This window comes from Chamaea fasciata, unplaced genomic scaffold, assembly GCF_029207755.1.
Source record: "Chamaea fasciata isolate MVZ Bird 193981 ecotype frontalis unplaced genomic scaffold, bChaFas1.0.hap1 SCAF_5, whole genome shotgun sequence".
In the NCBI taxonomy this organism is placed as follows: Eukaryota; Metazoa; Chordata; class Aves; order Passeriformes; family Sylviidae; genus Chamaea; species Chamaea fasciata.
This window is the reverse complement of record NW_027094090.1, coordinates 29939667-29952087: the sequence shown is the minus strand read 5'-3', so window position 1 is coordinate 29952087 and position 12421 is coordinate 29939667.

Here is a 12421-nt window from a genome sequence, read left to right as displayed (position 1 = left end):
ACTGCCTGCCTGCTCTGGGCAGCCTCTAGCCTCAGCAGCAAGAGCACTTTTCTTTTAACATCCCTGTCACAATAATGGAAATGACATGGTGCTGTTCCCACCCTCATCTCCTCTGTGGCCACCAGTGTCAGTACCTGGCATATCACTTTCAGTGTTGGCCTCTCTCCGCATGACTCCCTGTCTTGAATTACAATATGTAAACAGAAATGTTTGTTCTATTTTCCCTCTGTTGAAACCGTCTGGGGAGGTGTTTTCTTTATCTCTTGTATAACCCATTACCCATAACTCCAGGGGGGAGGGGGTGGGTGTCTTCTGCTAATGGACCAGCTCTTAAAACCAGGTGGAGAAATGTTCCTTATCTCTTTCACTGACCTATCCTTCCTCCGGGGGATATCTTCTGTTAATGGGCCATTAAAGACTCACCAATGACTGATAAAATTACATCATCCCATTGTGAGATGCTCCACCCAGTGTGAGTAACCAAGCATTCTCACCTAAATGAAAACTGAGACTCAGAAACACCAAGGCAGCCTGTTTTCCACTGGATTCCAGAGGAAGACTGGATCCATCTCACCACTACTGGACCTTTTCTACAGGATCATCTCTACTCCAACAGAACCACATCTGTTACTCCAGGAGGATTTATTTAGATTGCTTCCAACACCCTGACCAACAGGATGTCAGGTCGTATTTCTGACTCTGTCAGGGTTTGTGGCTTTTTTGTTTGTTTGCCTGCTGCTTGCTTTTTTTTTTTTTTATGATTACATTTGTATTTTTAGTATTCCTAGTAAAAAACTGTTATTCCTATTCCCTTATCTTTGTTTGAAAGCTCCTAATTTCAAAATTATAATAATTTAGAGGGAGGGGTTTACACTTTCCATTCGAGGGAAAGCTGGGGCTAGCAGATACCTGTCTTTCCAAACCAAGACACTCCCATAAAAGGTGATGTTATTTTCCCACCTTTTCAAACTTTCTTACATGGAATTTATCACTCATTGGGCTAGAAATCACTCACGTTGGTTTAGAGGTTTTAGCCAGTGTAAACCATCCCTTTACAAAAACTAAAATATATGGATTCCCGCTGTGCCTTTTATGTGTTGCTAATCTACTATACAATTAAAGTCATTGAATTTTGGTAAATATTGGAGTCAGATTCTTATTTGAGTCCCAGTTTTCACACTTCAGGTTTATCTGTGTTTTCTATTGCTCTGGAAATTGAACCAAACTGAGTAAGTGGTTGCTGAAGTCTAATTAACTTTGTTTTCTTTTTGAACGAGGATTAAAGCAAACCAAGAATCCACTTCTGGGATTTTTTTAACAGAAGCAGCTTCCAAAATCTGCAGCCCAGAAAGCCAGTTTTCACCCTTACAATCACAGGTCTAATTTCTTGAATCCTCTTATACCAGAATTTAAAATGCTTCATCAATTCCCAAAAAAGCTATAGATGTTCAGACATTTATATAGCCCATTTAAGTGATATTTTTGTTTCTTATATAGCAAGTTTTTGTCATTTGTGTAGCTTTTGAGTGATTTTTGCATGCTTCATGTATTTGAATTGGTTTTTGTGGGTAATACTCTTTTGCACATAAAGCCTCTCAGCTGTTAATTTGAATTTTTTTCAGCTATTAGAATTTAAGGTTCATATACAAAATATATTCCTGAAATATATACTCCTGGTCAGCAAAAGAAAATCCTACAGAGAGATGAATTTGGCCCAATACGCATAATAGTGAGGGCAAAAATGTGCTTGATCTAGTATTTGAAATAGGTTTTGGGTTTTATTGTGTTCTTCAGCTGTGTTCCAGCAGGTTTGCAATCATCTATTTTATAAGTATAAACCTAGATTCTGAACAGTCAATGAGTTCAAGGTCAACTGCAGCCATTGCCTGCCTGATGTGAATCAAAACTTAAGACACGTGGACATAAGAAAATAGAGAAGCAGAGACTTCACTGTCACCAAAATGCTTTTAGTATTCAAAAATAAATATATGAAATGGTTTCAAGTGAATTAGGTAATAATTTTCCGGCAGATTTTGAGAGCAAAATCAGGGAAGAACATAGAACTGAATTTGTAGTGTATTTACTGAGTACTGTACTGGTCTACAGCAGAAAATCCTGAGATGGCACCAACTAAATAATGCAGATATTGCTCAGTGGTTAAAAAGCTTCCTCAGGGTAAAAAAGTTTCTTTGAATGAAAAACTCCTGCTGCTGAGCTTTAGACAAGTTACACAAATGATTAAAGGCACCGGAACGTGGTGAGGTGATGGTGGAGGAGCAGTTCAGGGATGCTGCTGTCCCCTTCAGGTACGGCTGAGTCCTCTGCAGGCCCCCTTACAGTGGGCTTGGAGCAGGCACATGACAGCTGCTGTGCTATGGCTCAAGGTCTTCAGGAGAGGGTCACTGCTTCTGGTCGTGTAGCCACATCCTCGGTACTGGTTTAGGACAAAAGCACCTAGTTCTGACAGGAACCTTCTGCCATGGAGACCTGGCGGCAGGAGAGTTGGCACTGATGCTGGCAACCGGTAACTTGCTGTCTTGAGGGGCAATGACCTCTAGACAAGGAGACACCAAGAGACATCAGGGAGTTGATCCAAGACCCAGAGAAGTGGAGATTTTCCCTCATATTATGACCTATCTTAAGATTTGATTATTTTGTTTCTTGGAGAGAGGCTCTCTAATGAGAGAGGAAGGAACCCCCAATCAGTGTGCCCCCTGAATTAAGGTGCAAACAGACCATATGCTCAAGTCTATAATAAGGATTTTATTTAATAATAAATGTGAGGCAGAGGTGGAAAGAAATAGGAGAAGAGAAGGGGGTGGAGAGAAAGAGATTGACAGAGAGACAGATTAAGTAGAAAGGTATCACAACCCAAGGATCCAGTAGGTGTCCTGTTGGTTCTCTCTGGTCTTCTGGTCTTCTTGGTCGTGGAGGCCCCACGAAACATGGAGTTCAATGGCTTAATGTATGTTCAGCTGTATGTGGGAATATCCAGGTACCTCCCCTAGAGTGGGTTATATTTACAATCTTTTGAAACACCGTGGATCATGCGCAGACCTCTGGTGGAAGACATTCAGTCTCTCACAGACCCAGGCCCTGAAATATTTATTCACATGCTAAATGAAAGAGTGCTACCAACCCCTTGTTTTTAGTATGTTGGAGCACTTACACATCATATCTGGGACAGTGCAGATGTGGTCTTCCGTCACCTCCACTGGGATGAAATTCTAAGAGGCTATAAATACACAGAAACCTGAAAATTATGACAATGAGAAATAAATCTGGCCTATTTTGTTTGACTGAGGAAAAAGACAATAAGTAAAATGTGTCTTAAATGTATTCTGGTTTCCGACGGGAAACTTGGCTGGTAATGTCAGGAAGGCCCTGTCTGTGTCTCTTGAAGTGTCCTAAAGGAAAGGATCCATTTGATGTGGGGCAGCTTTTCAAAGAGTGAACAATTAGGAGCAGTGATGCAAAAAATTACAGACACAAAGAACAAGAAAGACTTGCAGACACATGACTGAAGCACCACGGCTGTGAAAGTCATGGGTCTGTTGGTCCAGTTGTGTGCCTTGGTGTTCCTAATTATAGATGCAAACTGTTGGTTTATCTTCAATGGCTTAGCAAGAAGATTACTTTCAGAGTAGCTCCCTGATAAATGTCTGTAGACTTGTTAACATAGCTGACGTGTCCTAACTCTGCTTAGTTATGCAGCCTCAGTTAATCCCCATCCTTTTTAGTTCATAGGCCAAAGTTCAAACGGAGCAATTTTTTGATCCTACTTGTATGGCTGTGTATACTTTCCCTCCTTTATGGTCAGAACAATAGCTTCAAACCCAGAAAAAACCCCAAACCCTGAAACAGTAGAAAGCTCATTTGCCTTTATTCTGGGGCAAAACTTCTTTTCAACTCTGAATATAATTTCTTCTTAATCACTTGTATTTATCTCTACAGTACAGTAGTAGTTCCTCAAATCTATCTTGTTTTCCTACTAGGCCTATGCTGTAGTTATTCATATGTACCCCACTAAAAGAGCAAACATTTTTTTCAATGTATTTAAAGAAAATAGATATATGAGCTCACTGGATAACGTGTTGTTAGAACGGGCAATGTTTTTGATATGGGACAATGACATAATATGTCCAACCAGAGCCAGTCTTAAAAGAACTCCATTTATCATGGCCTGAATTTGTAAGGTATGTATCAGAAAATCTTTTGCCTGAAGAAATGCATAGAAATAGAGATATTTTTTTTTTTCTGAAATGTTTGCTTAAGCACTGTAAATTTTTAGAGAGCAGTAATGGCAGTAATGAATCAGGTGAATGTTTGATTTCAAGGGCTCCTTGGGAAGATCTAGAATTATTCACCTAAACAGAAGCTCTACACAGCTGAGCTGTGTTGCAGTTGCATGTCTCAGTGCTTTTCTGGGAAGGAGGAGACTGGAGTGTGAGACCCTTATCTGTTTCCTTCTTCACTTGCCCAGGAATTAAGTGTCCAGCCATTACCTCCTACACATTTCTGGTCCCATTCCCACCTTTTCCTTTTCCTCTGCTTCTTTTTAGTGTGTTTTTAAAAAAAAGCCATCTCTCCTCCCAGCTAAATGCCATAGCCTAGAGCTGAGCTGTGCTGTCTCTACTCTTTTTCCCAAGACAGCCGCATTCCTGGATGTCCAGTTACTGCAAGGCATCTGATGGACAAGAGGAAAGACTTCCCATCAATGTACCCTCCCCCAAGCCCTGTAGCTGGACTTACAAATGTCTTTTGAAATGTCCACTTTCCATCCCTGCTGGGGGACTTTCAAATGTCCTTTAGTGAATGCCTCTGAGGAGACAGCAAGCTGAATACCACAGACCAAGGGCCCAGTGTCAAGAGTTTTTCAGCACTGCCAATGCACACAGATTCAGAGCAAATCAAATAGCAGAATGGCAGCTGATCATGCACTTGCCATTTTCATTCATGGACTGCTAAATATTTTTTTAAAAATACTTTCTTACAGAAAAGTCACAATCTTTTAGTAAATAATTTTTCATTTAAAAAAATCTACATGGGATAAAATCTTAGTGTAATTTATAACTTACTTACTGAGTAACTTTTATTTTCTGGACCAAACAGTCTTTTGTTAACATCCATGAAATTTCAAAAATGTTGTAATAGTCACTGGATAGCTCTCATTTTATTCTCAACCCACATTAGAGACAAATGCAGAATTACAGGGGAAGCATTAATAAAAAATTGACACAGAGGACTACAAGGACTGTTGCAAAGTGCATTTCCTAGTATGCTAACAATAACAAGAGCTAACAACATAAAACTTCTATACAATTCATGCCTAATATAGTGTGGTTTGATTTTTCAAAAATAACAATGTATTTTTTCACTTGGCCTAAAATTGTCTCCATAAATAATAAATCATTTGAAAGCACTAGATCAGTGCAGATGGGCAGAATCAGAGGCTTCATGGTGTTTTTTGCTAGAGTCCCTCCCATGTTTAGGTGGTGACAGGTAGGTAAGGAACCCGGTCCTCCCTTTCTGATGACGAGTTATTTACATTGACATGGAAGATTTAAAGCCAGTGAATGAACTGCAGAGGTCATGAACTCACAGGCAGCTCAAGTGACCAACTCTGCATCATGATTAAAACAAAGAAACTCATTCCCTTCACTTCCCTGTGAAGGACTTCTCACCTTTCTTTGAGGACCATTAGTGGGACAGAAAAACAAACCAATAACTCATCTGGGGCATTTTTCCTCTTCCCTTTTCCTTTCCCTGCTCTTGTTTTTCTGTGTTCCTGAAATTTATCTGCTGAGGTTCCTGGCCCTGTGTGCACAATGTTTTCACTCATTGGTCTTGCACTGCTTTCAGGTTCTCTGACCACTAAAACCAAACCAAACTTAACCAAACAAGCCACTGAGGAATATCTGGAAAAAGTAACAGAGGTGTTAAAAGAGACTGTACATTGCATAAATGAGAGGCCATTTAGAAGAACAATCTCACGTCTTCATAAGCAAGAGTGGCTCACTTTCCATGTAGTGGCATGATTTTGAGCCTCCCTCTTGCCTCCCAATTACATGCTTGTCAAAGATAGAGCCAGAAGGTCACAATCACGTTACTCTCCCCACTGTACAAATCAGCCAGTAAAAACTTCCATTTCTTAGTGTATTTCAATTATTTATGATAATTAGTTTGAAAAAAAAATACACTTCCAGGCCTGAATCTGGGAGCTAAAAGGGAAAAAATGGCATAGCAACTCATTCAAACTGGGAAACACCAGACTGGAAAATAGAAATTCTCCTAGTATGCCTTTGTTGGACAGCAAGTCATGGGGAACATAAAGCTTCTGGTTTTCTTCACATTGTTTGAAGTGTTCATTTGAAACTACACCATCCTGATATAATTCCTAATATTCTATTTGGAAGTACAGCTGAGACACATGAAAACACATGCTTATCTCCCAAGCAAATAGGGTGGGTTTAACTCGCCAGACTAGATGTGCTAGACAGCTCAGCATCCAGCTCCTGCTGAAGCCTTGATGGGAGCCAAAGCAAGCATCTTATCAGTTATGTCTGACCTGATGCATATACTCCGAAGATGCCTGTGAGAATTTCTCAAAAGCAAGGATTGGAGTAAACCATTCCTGTTAGAGAGTGCTGAGTGTGGCAGCCCCAGAGTGAGGAATCTGCCACAGCTCCCTGCCTCCAGACCATGAATCCGTGCAGCCAACTCCCAGAGCCATTCCCCTTGCCCCAGGCCAGGTGCTTCACTTGATTGCTGTTCTGTTTTGGTGCTGGTCAAGGTCAAGCACTGATAACACACCCTCATTGTGCCCTGTGCTGGTTCACCCTTGGCACTCAGGCATTGTGCTCTTGGGTCTGTGGATATGAGCCTTTCATGGGCAAGAGGACCCTGTGATATCAGGATGAGTTGGCCAGGGAGGTACTGGTGTTCCCCAAGCTGTGGTGTTCTTTGAGAGTGTGTGTGCAGCTGTTATTGTGTAATACCACACTCTCTATCCTCTCCTATCCAAGAGCCCACTAGATGACTGTTGGCTCAGAGGGACTTCCAGTTGGATCTCATGTGGCTATTGTAGCTATAAGCCATGTGGGGTTCTGGATCAAAACGCTCTCATCAAAAGTCAGTTGTGATAAACTCTGTAATGCCAAAGAATGCCACTGAAAATGAACCAGAGAAGAAATTCTTATGAACCTCTCATTGATAAAAAGAATTTTTAAAGAAGAATGAACATGTTTCCATAGAAGGAAACAAGTTTCAGGTCCTGTGAAACTCTCCAGGACAAAACAGATTTTAGTTTAACGGTTGTTCTCTCCTGAACAGCAAAACAGAGTAGAAGGGCTATTCATCAAAGTAGGGATACAGTGTTTTGGACACAGTATTTCAGGTAGAACATGCAGCAGATCTATTCTTCTGTTCCTGGGAAAGTCCTCGCTCCTCCTTGTCTTTGGAAGGACCGACTTACAAAGAAGAAAACCTGACTGTATAGTCCAGCTGAGAAGGACCTCATCCCTAATGCCTGTCTGCAAACCACTGATGAGTTGAATGGATGTTCCCAGGGTGACATGGGCACAGGAAGTCCCTAACTGCCTTCATGGAGCTTAGACCCAATTTGAACCTGCAGGAGACCTGCATGGGAAAGTACAGGGTTTGAAGGGATGGTGCATTTTTTTACCTTGTTACAGGGTAACATGGTAAAAATGTGCATGCTGTGTGCAGGGGGTTACCACAGCCCCTGGTTAGCCAGCATATTCCCCAGGATGGGATACAGAGCCCTGAACAAAAATGAAGGGCACAATGAAAGGAGTTTCATCCACTCCATATGTTCAGCTTACTGCTGGTCAGGGTTGGACTCCATCTCTCATGTGTTTTCTTCATGTTAGTTACATGTACAGATGATGAGCCTTGTTCCTTGGGCTTTCATTGTGAGGGTTGTTTGTGCAAATTGCTGGACTTGGTTTTTTCATGTTTTATCTCCTCCCATACGATTGCAGAGTCAGAATCACTCTGCATTTACGGCTGTTTTTTGGGGGGAAATATTGAGGAATGTTCCCCCTTTTGCACTGGCTTGCTCCAAAACAGCTCCCAGAAAGTCGCTTGTCAGGAAGAGCATGGTGTTCTCCACAGCGCTCTGAGCAGAGTGGCTCCCTGCCTGCTGCCCGTGGGCATCTGTGCCTTTCACCGGGGCCATCCTGTTGCGGCTTTGTCCTTCTCACTGGCAACACTTTGGGAAACTGAAAAAGGCCTATTTATCCCCTTGCTCATTTAAATGCAGACAGGCTAATGCTGTGGCTATTTAAAGTATTGGCAGTCAGCAGAACAGATGCTTAGGACGTGAGTGCTGGACTATCATTAAAAGATATGGTCTGTGATTAAAAGATGTCTTTCCTATGGGAAACTGCAGCCCTCTGGGACTTTTTTGGCTTATTAAGAAAGTTTTGAGCTACCATGTCTCTCTAGCAGAGATAAAATAATGCAAACTTACTACTGATGCCAGGAGCATGTTGTTCTCATTCCCGCTGTTGTTTCTGGATCTTCGGACTACTCTGTTTTGATTTTTGTAGCTAAGTGACTTTGAGTAGAAAGAATGAAGTGTCTTATATTCTTATATAGTGAGATCTTAATTTCTTGTAAGTACACACAGGTACTCTTTACCCTCTAAATTTATATATAATATAACATAAAATATAATATAATATAAATGTCATAATATAATATAAATTTCATAATATAATATAATATCATGTAATGCAATATATAATAAATTATATTTTCCACTCTGACTTCCTCTTGTACACTATTTTCTAGATAAGAGATCAATCTGGGTGCTTAGATTGATAATTTCAAGGATACAGAATGGATTTGGCTGCACACATTTCCTCGAAATGAGCAGCAACTGTGTTTCTAATCTAATGGAGTGATTCTGAAAAATTGCATACTTACAGCTTATTTTTAAAAAAGGAATTATTTCCCTTCAGGAACAAATCCTCTGTAGCACAGCAAGCTGCAGCTTGCAGGCCAGTTCCTAACCACATCAATTCTCACCAGAAGCAAGTCTAGAAGTATGTGTTCTACATTTCTTTGGTTAATAATGTGAATCAAGTTTTATTTAGTAAATAAAAAGATACGTGTTGCAAAAGTTTTCCAACATCTCATTTAGAGTGTAATAAACTGTGTGTTGTTTGCTAGCCTTGTGGCTCCTCTTAGTTTCTGATCGTATGGTATCAGAAAAATCAATATCTCATTTCTCACATCAGCCAGATGGATAGGCCAGGCAAAGGCTTCAGCCAAGCCTTTGTGCCATTCTGACAGAGGAAAAACATGTTTTCCCTATTTCAAGCTCTACTGTTTACAAGCAGCTATTGACAGCTTTGCAGTACTTTCTCTCAGTAAGATCTATCACAGTAGAACTTTAAAGTCTTGCTGGCTCGGCTATATTTCTTATACCTCTTCACTTACCAAGTACAGCTATAAATCCTTAAAGTGGTTACTTTTGCATGTGCTCACTAAATGTTGAGATTAGCCATGTAGTAAAGTGTTCTGAATTTACGATCAGCCTGACTTATACTGATCCTTCCCAAAAAAAAGGTGTCAGGAGATTTTGGCTTACAAAAAACTGGCAAGTACACTGCCATGCCTGCTGATGAAATTAGTTTCCCTGCATGGCTGTATGGCACAGCTCTTTATATCTGTTGCAAAACAAGTTGGTGGAGAACCAACTGGCAGTAGAAAAGGTTGGTTTTTCTGCTCTGTGGATGTCACTGTATACATTAAAATAAAGGGCAGCTTTTAACACCACAACTTGGGAGAATACTAATATTCATATAAAGAGTACTTTCAAAATTAGAAGAGAGATGAAAAAAGTTATATTTTTGAAATGCATTGACTACATTTAAAATATTATTAGTGAAAGCACTGGGTTTTTTTACTTTTACGCGCAACATATTATAATCACATCCAAATAAGAGTATTTATTAACCACAAAACAGACCTTGTGTTTGCCAAGTGAATTGTGCAATGTATAGGAATATCAAATAAGAATTACCCATTTAGCTCTGGTTGGCGGTCCTACTCACAGCACTTATTGCACTTTTTTTTTTTTTTCCACAGAGACAATGCTCGCCAAAATAAAAGCCCTGAAATTATTTTCTCTCTCTATTAACAGTGGCTGAGCATAAGAAAAGTTCTACACAACAGCTTCTTCACAGTTTTGTCACTGTATATGAGATGGTTGTAAAGTTGGCTTCAAGAAAGCCAGTGCTGGAATTTAGTGAATCTAAAGCACTATCAGTATAGTAATAGTAATGGTAATTCCCACGTAATACAAGAAATTTAAAATTCCAATGACGGTACTCCATTTCCCGCATGTCACCCTCAGGAGAGCTATAGAGGCAGCTCAACTCACAAAGGGAATTTGTGTGCAAATTCAGACCCTTCACAGACTGGTGGAAAGCAGCAGAATACAAACCAGACCTATGCAATACTTTTATATTAATCTTCTTAAAATTCCCACCAGCCTGAGCCCTGTGTTGAAAGTAGAACCTCAGTCTGGGTCTTCCCTCTGCTTTGGCACATCCAGTTGCCTCGGACCTGGAGATGTCTGGGGAAGCCAGCCCATTTGCAGACCCAGAGTGACAACAGCCCCCTGGGCTGAGCCTGGTCACTGCGGGGCCTCGTCAACACAACCCTACATTGTGTGCTTTATCAAAGTGCCACTCTGTAAGATCAGGGGTGTTACCCTTCATTTGCCATTGAGTTTTTAAGTCCAAAATTTTAAACTGAGAACAGGAAGCTCAAACACAAAGCAGTATTCCTGTGACTCTCAGAGAATGAAACCAGGAGCAAACAATGCCACAGCCTTCTCTGATGGCTGCACAAAACTATGAAACATAGTGGGACTGCATAACGATTCTCAAATGGCTGAGAGAAAGTTATGGGATCCAAGTTTAGGTTTGTGGAATGAAGTAGAGTGAGGTATGGATCCATTTTCCTTCTAATTGTTACTTCTGAAGTGCAGCTGATAAGAAGAAAGGCTCTCTTTTGTTTGGTATCAGTTGAAAGCTCAAAATCAATGACACCATACATAAACACAGGCAAAGAGTGAATATAATGTCCTCTACTGTACTTTTTGAAGCTTACTTCTGTTAAGCATCACATATACTGTCTTCTGGAAATGAAATTTAAAGATCATTTTGTCAAAGACATCACAAAGTGTAAATAAACATTCTGGAAATGAAATTTAAAGATCATTTTGTCAAAGACATCACAAAGTGTAAATAAACAATGTTTGCACAACATATTTTTAGCTGGTTTAACTTCAAGGCAGAAATCAGAGTTAAGAAAGGAAAACAAACTGTGACATAAAAGCAATGCTTCCTCCTTTTCTGGATGATTGCATGCTCAGATTGCACTTAAAATTCCCAGGGGATGTACAGATTGAGATGAAATATTGGTTTGGTGTAATGGCAGCATGGAGATCACAGCCATAATCTATTTCTGTAAATCATAAATCAGTTTCTGAGCACAAGACCGTTGGAGTCTAACATTCAATTCATATTCATTTCATCACTAATTTTAATTTTTTTACTTGACAATGCATCATCACTCATGCAAGTAGCTATAAGCTATTTTTTTCACCCATAACCACACAACTTGTGCACAAGACAATGACTGCTGAAAACTGTCAAGCATAAATAAGGAAAAAGCTATTTTTGTTTTAGGTAATTTTGTACCCAGTTGCGAAACTGTTTCTTCTCACTACAGCCCAGGGCATTGAACAGTTCTTTTCCCAAAGAGTTTATCTTTCAACAAGGCAAGGCAAGCAGAGATTCTGAGAATGAGATGCAACATCCAAGAATTGAGACTGAGTGACAGTTTGCAGTCAGCACGTTAATTCAATTCTTTATTTTCTTAAAAGAAGAAACACCTAAAACACTGTAAGTGAGGATGGGGTACCGAGGCTTGAAAGAGAATCCTGACAGCCTTGTAACAAGTGACTAATTAGCATGGAGGAGGAAATACTTAAGCTTCATTGTGCTGCCTTTACTTGTTTCCTAAATTGTTGGCCGTCTTGATCAGTTAATTTTCAACATTTCTTAGCATGTGCCCTCATCCTCAACCTGCAGCTGAGAACATTTCCTCTGGAATTGGGTTCTGCAGATGCGCCAGAGCTTTTGCTCTGAACTCACAACTCATCAGTTGCTCACAGATGTCACCTGGCATCAGCCACAAACATGATCCCCACTGCAGCCCTGGCTGGAGCTGTCTTTATCCCTGCTCCCCTGGCTGAAGATGCCATTTTGATCTCCTATGCTGCATTCTTTTTCTTCCTTTCCCACATCCATCTAGGCCCAAGCATGGCACATTCATTCTGTGCTGTCTATCTCAAATCACTTTTGCAGTGTTTTGGGGA